Genomic DNA, 12,083 nt, shown 5'->3' on the forward strand with positions numbered 1-12,083 from the left:
AACGTTTTTCTGAATAACTACTATGTACCATAGAACCCATGTTGTATTGTAACAGTATAATTTATTTTATCTGAGCAATTTGTGGGGTCACAAAGGCCACAGACCCTGTGTAGGGACATGGGGAACAGTCAAGGTCTATGAAGAATCTGGGATTTTACCCTACTTGCAGGCTAACAAGCTAGCCTGGTACTGTTTAATGGATTCTGGCAGAAGACATGAAATTCCTGGGTCAGAAATGAAGGACGTTATTACTCACAGCACAGAAAGCAGTGAGAACATAACAGCACGAGGTTCCCATGTCCCCCAAGTCCCATGGGGCACAAAGGTGAGCCTAGATGAGTGCCTGCATATGTCATGGATTGCAGGGGAAGAACACTGAACTTAGGGAATTTACCACACTTACAATGAGTGGCAACCAAGATGCTACTTCAGCCCTCAAAATTGCTCCTTGAAAGCAATTCAGGGTGATGAGCAGTCAGGGCCTTTGCATGTTGACATTCCCGGTGAGAATGTGCAGGGATGCTCAGGGCCCATGATGGATGGCCTCTCCTAGCAGAAACTTCACTGAGAAGATGATATTTAGGCTGGGATGAATAGATTAAGGGCAAGCAGGACTCATTCCAGCCAGAGGGAATAGCATTTGCAAAGGCCTGTGTGAGAAAGCCCTCAGATGTTTCAGGAAAAGTGGAGAGTCTGACATCATTGAAGTAGCATTGACAAGTCTAATCAAGAGGGCTGACATCCAAGGTCTTTGCAGGACATTCAGACTATGGAGTGTGGCTTTTTTTGTATTATTTTAACTTAAAAATGTCAGAACATTTTAAGCAGTGGAATGACATGATCAAATTTTATTTTGTATTATCTGTTGATAATGTGGAAAACAGACTTGGAATCATAAGTTCTTTGTCCTTTTGCCAGACATCCCTGGAACACCTTGCCTCTTTTATATTAAAATTCCTAAATTTTTTTTTCTATTTTTTTTAAAACCTTACTACTTTATCCTACTCTAAGTCACTTTTGCAACTTTAGGGGACCTCACACACTCACCTTCATAACTGGCAACTTTCTCTTCTCAATCCATATCAAATATGTTCCAATAATTGCTGATACGCAGTAGGAATACTTCTGGTTTAATATACTGAATTTCTCAGTATTTTTAGAGTTGTAAACATTATTTTCTGGGAATTCAGAATTTTTAAATATGTCAACATTCTAGTCAGAATTTTTACTTGGCATGATGTAATTTTTAAATCCAAATTTGAAAAGGTAAATTGTAACATGCAATTTCTTGAAATGAAAAGAAACACACAAAACTACTCTCTATTTCAAAGAGTATTTGTTTAAACATTCTGAAAACAGGAACCATACAGAGTTAAGTATGATATTTTAAGAGATTAAAAAATAGAAATTAACTATATTGAACCTAAAAAGCTGAGATGCAAAATGTTCTCTTTTCTTTGTAAATAATTTAAAAATCCTTCCAAATTTTGCAATGTATTTGGGGGCAGAAATGATGATTATTTTTAAGCCACATTCTGGGAAAGTACTCGCAGTTCCTGTATTAGTTTCCTGTTGCTGCTGTAACAAATTACTACAAATTTATTGAATTAAAACAATTTGCATTTGTTATTTTACAGTTCTGGAGGCCAGAAGTCTAAACTCAGTTTTGCTATGTTGAAGTCAAGGTGTTGGCCAGGCCCATTCCTTCTGGAGGCTCTGAGGGGAGAACCCGTGTCCTTGCCTTTTTCAGTACCTACTGGCCACCAGCAATCCTTGGCTGGTGGCCTCTTCCTCCATCTTCAGAGTGCATTCTTCCAGTCTCTGCTGCCAGGTCACATCATCTTCCCTACTCACTGTGACTACTTCATCCTTCTTCTAAGGACTGTTGTGATTACATTGAGAACCCACTCTGATAATCCACAATAAACTCCCCAAATCAAGATCCTCAACTTAATCACATCTGCAAAATGCCTTCTGCCATCTAAGGAAACGTTCACAGGTTCCAGGGATTAGTACATGGACATATTTGGGGGACCATGACTCAGCTTATCATGACCTCACTTTTCAGTGAAAGTGCTGTTATTTTCTCCTTCATGTCCATACTTACTTTTGGGTTACAGCTGAGGTAAAGTAGGCTACCTAATCATGTCCCCCATGTATTGGTCTGTTTTAGAATAAGTTTAGAATAATCAGTTCTTGGAGCTGAAGGCATGTTTTTCTGAGTGAATCCTCCTTCCCCACAAATGGCTCATTTCGGAATCTGTCAGGAGGTTCTCTGTCTCCATCTCTCCCTCACCAAGTGCAGCAGACCATGTCTGTGCCCTTCTCCTAGCCCCTCATCCTTCCCATTTCAGTAGATCATGCCTTCCGACTCCAGCTGTTGGTGACTGCATCTTTTTGCTTGAAGGTTTGCCTGGTTTCTGGAGTCTGCTCTGCCTGTGCTCAGGGAAGACTGGAAATCCTGGGGAAATTAACAGCCCTAACTAATGAATGCAGTTAGTGTATAAATATCCCAGCCCCCTCATTTGTTTTGGCAATTTAAAAAAATGTGATACAGTTCACACAACATAAAAGTCACCATTTAAAAATGTACAATTCAGTGGTTTTTAGCATATTCACAAGGTTGTGCAACTGTCACCACTATCTAATTCCAGAACATTTCCATCCTCCCCCCTCCCAAAAGGACCCAGACCTATTAGCAGACACTTCCAATTCCCCCCTCCTCCCATCCCGTGACAACCACAAATTTAGTTCTGGACATTTCATATAAATACAATCACACAATATGTGGCCTCTCATTTCTTGGATGAATAACTTCAAGGCACATACATGTTCTACACTGGTTCTCAGAGTTCCCCAGCAGGATTCAGCTCCAGTTACCCACTGTGGTCATGGGTGATGTAATTGTCTGTCTTTCCTTTCCCGTTTCACCTCCCTACTTTCCCACCTATGTTTCATGGGATTACTTCTCAGACCAACTGCTGCACTTCAATTCTCTATTTCAAAGAATATTTTTTAAAATATTCTAAAAAGAAGGAACCATACAGAGTTAAGTATGATATTTTAACAGATTAAAAAATAGAAATTAACTATATTGAACCTAAAAAGCTGCAATACAAAATGTTCTTTAGGGTCTGCTTCTAGGGGAACTCAAACTCAGATACTAGATCTATCAAGTTAATTCATTCAACGCATATACACTGGCTGTTTACTCCGTATTTCACACATTGCTTGACACTGAGGACACAGCACAAACAAGTCAGACATTGTCCCTGCTCTCAGGGAGGTGCATGAGCAAGGAATACACTCAGTAAGCAAATTATAACTGAGATGAGCATTATAAAGGAGTGGGTTAGGGAAGTGCTTCCTGAGGATGAGGCCTGAAGAATGGGAAGGAGTTTGCCAGATGAAGAGAGTTGGGCAAAGTGTTCTAGGTACACAGACTAACTCCAAGAGAACACGGTGCTTTGGGGGACTGAAAGAAAGCCATACGGCTCTCAGTGAAAGAGTTTGGGGAGAGTAGTTGTGGTAGATACTGAAATCTCCCTGCAAGGAGTTACGTGGTGCCCAGCTGTGGAGCATTTGGTCAGCAGACAGCCTATAGCTGTCAGCTCCTTCAGCTCTGCCTCTGCCTCAGAGAACACTTGCCCAGAGCCATGCCCTTCCTGGGAGAGCCTGCATCTGTTGACTGAGCAAGAGAAGGGTATAGAGGCCCAGCCACTTCCGCTTCATGGGGGTTATTCTGATGGGCAGTTCTGGTCTGAGCTCCCTGCTGGGCTGGCTGAAACTTTCGGGTCTGCAACACCATTCAATTGCTTCCTTGGAATAACCCTGATTCTACCCCTTCTTCATGGGTATTGATCCCTAATAAACATTTGTTCCCCAAACTCTCTCAGTATCTGCTTCCAGGGAACTCAAAATCCAGCAGCTGTGAAACAGGATGGTTCTGTATCACATGTGAAAATGTTTCAAGGAAATATTTCATATAACAAGAAGGAACTTGTGACTGGATACAGATGCGCCATGAGCTAAACTGACTTTAGTGTCATCGAAGAATCTTCAGGTAAATGAGCCTTCGACAGATTCTGGAAGACAGAGGAAAACTCAGGAATGAGGGTTGGCGAAGAGCATCAACATATTGGAGTGCATTTAACATGCATTTTATTCTTTGCATGTATTTTTCTAAATTTGTCTCAAATGACAGCATTTGTATTTGCCTATATAAAGTAAAAATACTAGTAACATGTCTGCTAGAATTTATATGTTTTTTAGTCCCTGGGATCCACCAAGAATGTGAGCACAAGGGATCACAGAACTATTTTTTTAATAGAGGATAATATTCTACTGCACATGGTTGACATTTAAAATGTTTTCTGCCTAGATAGCAGACTTTTAAAATAATTTGATGCTATTCCAGTGGGTGCTTTGAAAAGCATTAAAACCGTAAATAAGTTGATGAATTTTTAACTTACATTAGTTGGTACAAGGGTATCTACACTTCTCTGTTCTTATTTTAGGGTGCACCACGATGGTACACCTGCCCCCACAATAGAGAGAAAGGAGCTCCCGCCCCCTCGCCCCCCCGCCCATCGGTCCTGGGAAAGATCGCGAGGTCTGTGTCATCACGCGATATCTCATTACGTAGGGGGACGGGTGGTGGCGTGAGTGAGTGAGTGAGTGAGTGAGTCCAGGCTCCCGGGGAAAGCAGGCCTAGTGATTGATTGTCGGGAAAGCAGTGGAGCAGCTGCCCCGGAGCGTGCTGGGGGGACGGAGCCTTTCCTGGGCGGCGCGGCTCCCGGGTGCTACTGTCTGCTCTGCACACACATCCTTTCCTTGGCCCCAGGCCCGAGCGCTTCCTGTTTTGAGGACCTGTCCCAGAATGCAGTTCGGGGATCCCTGACCTCGGGGCTCATTTTCCTGCCCCTTCCTCAGATTCTGAAGCCTCCCCTCAAAACCAGAGAAACATTTCAATAAGGGCCCTTCTCTCTACTTGAGGGTGGGGGACGGGGCACTATCCTTGGGGCCTTACAGGTAATTTCAGAGGAAAATAATAAAAAAAATAGTTTAATTTCTCTGCAGAAATAGGCAGAGTTTTGAAATGAAAGCAATTCCGTTTACATGAAATTATAGAAAAAACTAATTTCTGGTGATAACAATCCGTGGTTGCCTCTGGAGGGGGGATTGACTGTTAAGGAGGCGTAAAGATCTTTTCAAAACAAAGGGAAGGTTCTTGATGGGAGTGGGTGTATATGTTTGTCAAAACTCCTTTAATTGAACACTGTGGGTTTTATTTTATGTAAATATAAAAAGCTAACATGGGATGACCAAGTGCTCAAAAATGAAAGAGAAATGACTATATAAAATAACTCAGCAAAGACTTAGATGTTGAAATTGTTCAGTTTTAATTTTCTGACTTAAATATGGGCAGTTAAATGAAAGGACTTTCCCTCAGTCAAGGGATTAAACATTTTTAGTCATAGTTAATTATTTCTTATTAGAAATCTAGAATTTTGCATGAAACACTTATTTTAATAGAGAAAAAAAGTCACATTTCATAAATTAAAGTTAGCTAGATGAAATTTGGTACACATTGCTTTAACTTTGGTCTTTAGCTGACACCCAGTGTTTCTATCTATGAATTGGCCACAAAGTTTGAAAACACCTTAAATGAACAGCAATAAGTGCCAACATTTGACAGGCAAGGGGACGGTCACCTGGTGAACACCACCTCATACCCCCAGAGTTGGCAAGGGGCTGCTAGATGACAATTTCTTTTAGAACTGGATTGGATGACATAACCCTATGGAATGTGCTGCATGCTGGCCAGATTTGAGCACCCTTGGCTAGAGTTGCCAGACAAAATCAGACACAGGACACAAAGTTTAATTAGAATATTAGGTAAGCCACAAGTAATTTTTTAGTATAGAAAATTCATGGATACTTACATCCCATGCTTATGTGGGATATATATGCATGGAACATAATTATACTGAAAACTTGTGTTGGTTATTTGAAATTCAAATTTAACTGGGTGTCCTGTTTATTTATTTGTTTAATCTGACAACCCTAAGCTTGGGTATGCTAAAAAGGTAGCTCTCCCCCACCTCCAGTGAGGATCAGAGACATAAATAATCTGTGACTGTGGTTCTCAAATTTTAGTGTGCATCAAAATCTACCTGGAGGGCTTGCTAAAACACAGACTGTTCAGTCTGGAGTTTCTGATTCAGTAGATTTGGATTGGGGGCCCGAAAACACGCTTTGATAACATTCCCAGGTGTTGCTGATCCAGCCAATCCTGGGGATTCACATTTTGAGAACTAGTAACTGAGATAACACATTAGGATGCATGCATTTGGTAAAATGAAGTTTCCTGAAGACTTTTCTTTGTATTAAGAAGAGGTATTTAGGTTAGGTATCTGCTGAGGTAGCAGCTACTCCACCTTGTATGTTGAGAATAGAACAGAAAAAAAAGAAGTAATATGTTACATATCTCAGCTTCTTTTGTATTTCTGAGGAAAAAGCAAGGCAACCTTTAAGATTCCTAAATGCCATCTGTATCTACCAGACAGTAGTATAATTTAATTTGGACACTTTTGTGGTCAATTCCCCAAAAATGCAGGTAAATGTAGACGGAAAAACTCAAGGGTTAAAAAGTATGCGTGCTTGTGTGTCTGGCTCTGTACACACACAATCATAAACGATTTAAAAATTTTGCAGAATGGGAAGGGCAATGCCCCCTGTCATCTTTGCAGACTTGAAGCGATGGACATGGTTCAGATGCAGAAATGGCCTGTGGCCTGATGCCCTGGGGGCTGGGATGTGTGACCACACACCTAGACATCAGTGGAGTAAAAATCTGCACATCCCTGACTGCAAATTGGGATGAGAACCCGCCTTGCATACCACAGGAGTAGGGGTAAACATGGGTGCCTATGATATGAAAAGTGTAGGGTGTACACAACCTCCTAAGTCATTAGAAATTCTCCGCAGTAGCTATGACGCTATTATTCCCTGGTAGAATGTAGATTCCATGCAAAGAGGGCTAAAATCCTTTTATAATGTGGGGTGCTTAAGCTGATTGTATCCCTTTTAATAGATGGCTAGTTGAGAATACTCCTATAGGAAAGCAGCTTGGCTAAAGGAAAATAAAGAGGAACAGTCTCTCAAGTACTTTTAAGGAAAGATAAAGTCTAAACTTACATTTATGAATTAAAACAAACATTAATTTAATTTCAAGACCCCATTACAGAATTAATTCTTTGGGAATATATTCTACCTAGAGTTGTTATTATTGTGACAAATAATTAGTTAATTCTTTAACACCCCTGTCTAGCTCATTGCTACCCTTTTAGGTTACTGCCATGTATATCCCATGGTTGAGACAGTTTCAGTGACACATACTCCAGATATTCATTCTTTTTTAGAATTTTGTTGGTCCTGACACAAAGCCATGAAACTGTCTATTCACATTTGATACTCTATGAAATGAAAACTTCACACAATATTTCAAACTAATATGGTTCGAGATAGACAGCTGGATCTGAACACATCCAGCTAGTGAGATATCAGTCTCCCATAGAATATTGAATACAGTTTTCAATTACTCAAGAAAAGTACATTGAGGATAGCAGGAGTACTGAGCTTATGCCAAGAGTACAGATATTAAAAGAAATTCAATAACTGAACCTAAACAACTGTCATTTGGTTATTGCAAATTATTTCTTCCAGAGTATGGACACTGGATGGCCAGCTCACTTTCATGGAGGGACTGGGTACTCGTGTTCCATTTTAATTCCTCCCAACTGGGGAAGCATTTGTCCTGGAGACAGTTTGAAATTTAGAACACACTGTTTTAGTGTTGTATGTGTAGGTCATGAAGCTGGCTAGCCTCTTGGTTAACTCATCTAAATTGTAATACTAATAGTGTTTCAGAGCTGATACACTATCAGGTCTTGAGTTATAATTTGATGTGCTTACCTTGTACAGCCTGGGCTGGTGGAGCAGGAGTGAATGCTTTGGGCAGTGGCTTCCATGGGGCATCCATTGTGGAAAGAGGACTTAGTTCTAGAAGCAATAACTGCAGAAACGGGGAGATTGGCAGTTAGTTTAGAAATGAGGTGTGTGTAAGGGCCTTGCCTCCAAGCTGCCGTTATCTCTTGTGTATTATTTAGATAGCTCGGCAGTCCTCAATGCAATATGCTTTGTGAAATATATTAGGTATTCAGTGTAGCTGTTTTCAGGTTTATTATGCAGTATTCTGATTCATGAAAATATTCCATTAAATACAATTGCTCATGTAATTACTGTGCAATCTACAGTATACTTTAATTAACATTGCACAGAATTCTGATTTAATAAATTAGATTTGATCTAGAAGAACTTAACTGTAAATATTTTTTATGATGCAGCAGCCCAAAATAATTTGAGAGCTAAGATAATATACAACTCTAAAACTACTGAATTTCCTTTGTTAAAAAAAGTAAATCATAATTTGAAAGATACCTCTATTACTAAAAAAGTAAACTACAAAGAGTAGATCATTTTGTTGCCAATAATAGCCTATTTTTAAAGGAAAAAAACTCATTGGGAGTTTAGAACTTTAAAAATATGCTGTATTTTTATGTTTATTCCCCAATAGCCTTGAGAACACAAGATTAAACTCAAGCAAGATTCACCACTTTTTGGCTTTAATAGACTTATTAAAAATCAAATCTCATAATATTTGCTCACTAAAAGTTAACTTGAGAACTAAAACTCAGCATAACCAGAATTTATAAAATTACTTATAATATTTGGATAAAAAACACATCTTTACTAAATTATTTATAAAATGCATATGGTATTGTTAGTTAAAGTTAGTATCCATATTCCTAAACAAGCATTGACATAAGTATCACCTCTTTATTTCCCACAGCCCTCCTCACACTTGGCACCTAGCTGAGTGCCTTGAGTTTAAATCATCCAGCAATATATTTTGTGGTTTAGTTTAAAATATTTAAACATGAAGATTGCCTATAAATAGTAAAACACCCACTTATAGAACTTAAGCAGTAAAATATACACAGTGATACTGAAATGTGAGCGCCATCATGGAGAAGAGTTTACATGAGGATCATCAAGGGAAAATTTGCCCTCAAATCTATGTGGATAATAAAGAAACTACATATCCAGCTGGTTTACAGATTATTCAGATTCTATGTTTTCTGTTATTTTGACTTTGAAAAAAAAAATGCTATCTCTTAGCACCTACATTGTGTGAGGGGCAGGGGTAAAAATAATATGAATTTCAGTTCTTGGCATTCATTTGCTAATAGGCCTTCCTATAAAGGATGTGGTGAGGATGGAAATGAAAAATACAACCAAAAATGAATTTTTTTTTTCCCCCCTTAATATCCAAGAATTAATTACTGCTTGATTATCACAGGGGTGATGTTTGATAGAAGACACCAACAGACATCAGCAAAGGATACGGACACCGGCAGTTAACAGAGCAGGAGCTACGGCAGTGTGCTCCCAAAGGGGTATTGAGTGTCCATAAGGGCCCCCAGATGATAACAGCTGGGGGGTTCTCAGCTTGTCTCAAGTCCTTTCAGACCTTCCTATTCTTGGGGGTCTACATTACCCTCTGGCCTCTTGACTGTTCTGGACACACTAACTTCAACTGCTAGAAGTAAATAGTACAAAACGAGCTATTTTACTGCTAGATGGACTTCCTAGGTGTACTATCCCTTAGCAGGACCAAGCCTCAAATGTGCCTGAGATCTATTCTTGCAAATATATAACTAAGACTAGATGAAAAGCTAAATTAGATTAATAAAATATTCTAGGTTCTTTGCTAGCACTCCATATTTTATTTCATTTAATAATTCTTTAAAATATAATTTTATTTTTTATTGACACAATGAATATGCATTTCATAAATATGAAAAAGACTAGGTGGTGAGTAATTGGGAAGTGATTTTTAAGTTATTACATTCCTTTAAAATGAATATACTCTTTGGCATGTATGATATATTTCATAATTTTAAAAAGTCAGTTAAATAATATGACAAAGCTTATATTAAAAACAGCAATCTTCTGCTCTGTTCCACCCTACTCCTAATTCCCTCTAATTAGTCCTGATCCCCTTTCATATTTTTTATTTTGTAAAGTTAAAAAAAAAATTTAGAGTGGTATTGTATTTGTAACATAAAGATTGCTACTATAACCATTTTTAATTATTCAGTGGCATTAATTACTTTTACAATGTTGTGCTACCTTCACCACTATCTATTACCAAAATGTTTTCATCACTCCAAACTGAAACTCTGTACCCATTATGCAGCAAATTCCCATGTCCTCTTTCCCCAGTGCCTAGTAAACTCTACCTTCTGTCTCCGTAAATTTGCTTATTCTAGATATTTTATATAATTGGAAACATACAGTATCTGTCATCTTGTATCTAGCTTCTTTCACTTAGAATAATGCTTTCAAGGTTCATCCATGTTGTAGTACGAATCAGAAACTTCACTCCTTTTTTGGCTTAGTAATATTCCATTGTACGTATGTGCCACATTTGTTTAGCTTTTAATCTGTCAGTGTATACTTGGGTCGTTTCCACCTGTTGGCTATCACAAATAGTGCTTCTATGAACACTGTTATCTGTTTGGGTCCCTGTTTAATTCTTTTGGGTATATACCTCGGAGTAGAATCGTTAGGTCATATGGTATCTATGTTTAATCTTTTGAGGTACCACCAAACTGTTTTCTACAGTGGCTGTAACCATTTTACATTCCCACCAGCAATACACAACAGTTCCAATTTCTCCATATCCTCACCAACACTTATTTTCTGTTTTGTTTTGTTTTTTAATAATAGCCATTTTAGTGGGTATGAAGTGGTATCTTGTAGTTTTGAATTGCATTTCTCTAATGGCTAACGATTGACCATATTTTCACAAGCTTATTGGCCATTTGTGTAGTCCTTGGGGAAATGTCTGTTCAACTACATTGCATGTTTTTAAATTGGGTTGTTCAATCTTCCTGTTGAGCTGTAAGAGTTTTTCATAATCTTTGGATAGTAAACACCTATCAGATATAAGAGCTGCAACCATTTTATCCTATTCTGTAAGTTTTCTTTTCCCCTTCTTGATAATATTCTTTGCCAAAACTTTTTAATTTTGATAAAGTACCATTTATCTATCCTTTTGTTGCTTGTGCCTTGGGTGTTATATCAAGAAATCATCGCCAAATCCAAGGTCATATCATTTTGGAGTTAGGGTGATGCTGGCCTCATAGAATGTGTGAGGAAGAGTTCCCTGCTCTTCAGTGTTTTAGAAGAGTTTGAGCAACATTGTTTTTAATTCTTCTTTGAATGTTTGGTAGAATTTATCAGGAAGGTCATCTGGTCCTGGATTTTTATTTGTTGGGAGGATTTTTATTAAGGATTCAATATCTTTACTTGTTAATAGCTCTGTTGAGATTTTCTATTTCTTCTTGAGTCTCTTTAGGTAATTTGTGTGTTTCTAGGAATTCGTTCATTTCATCTAGGTTATATAATCTGTTGGAATACAGTTGTTCATAATGTCTTCTTATGATCCTTTATTGTTTCTGTGTAGTTGTTAGTAATGTCCCTGTGCCAGTTTGAATGTATTGTGTCCCCCAAACGCCATTATCTTTGATGTAGTCTTGTGGGGCAGACATTTTGGTGCTGATGAGATTTGCTTGGAATGCGCCCCACCCAGCTGTGGGTGATGACTCTGATGAGATAGTCCCATGGAGGCATGGCCCCACCCATTCAGGGTGGGCCTTGATCAGTGGAGCCATATAAATGAGCTGACTCAAAGAGAAGGAACTCAGTACAACTGTGAGTGACGTTTTGAAGAGGAGCAAGCCTGCTAGAGAGGAACGGCCTGGGAGAAAGCCATTTTGAAAACAGAACTTTGGAGCAGACGCCAGCCAAGTGCCTTCCCAGTTAACAGAGGTTTTCCAGACGCCATTGGCCATCCTCCAGTGAAGGTACCTGATTACTGATGTGTTACCTTGGACACTTTATGGCCTTAAGACTGTAACTGTGTAGCCAAATGAACCCCCTTTTCATAAAAG

The sequence above is a fragment of the Choloepus didactylus genome, chromosome 14 (genome assembly GCF_015220235.1).
Source record: "Choloepus didactylus isolate mChoDid1 chromosome 14, mChoDid1.pri, whole genome shotgun sequence".
NCBI lineage: Eukaryota > Metazoa > Chordata > Mammalia > Pilosa > Megalonychidae > Choloepus > Choloepus didactylus.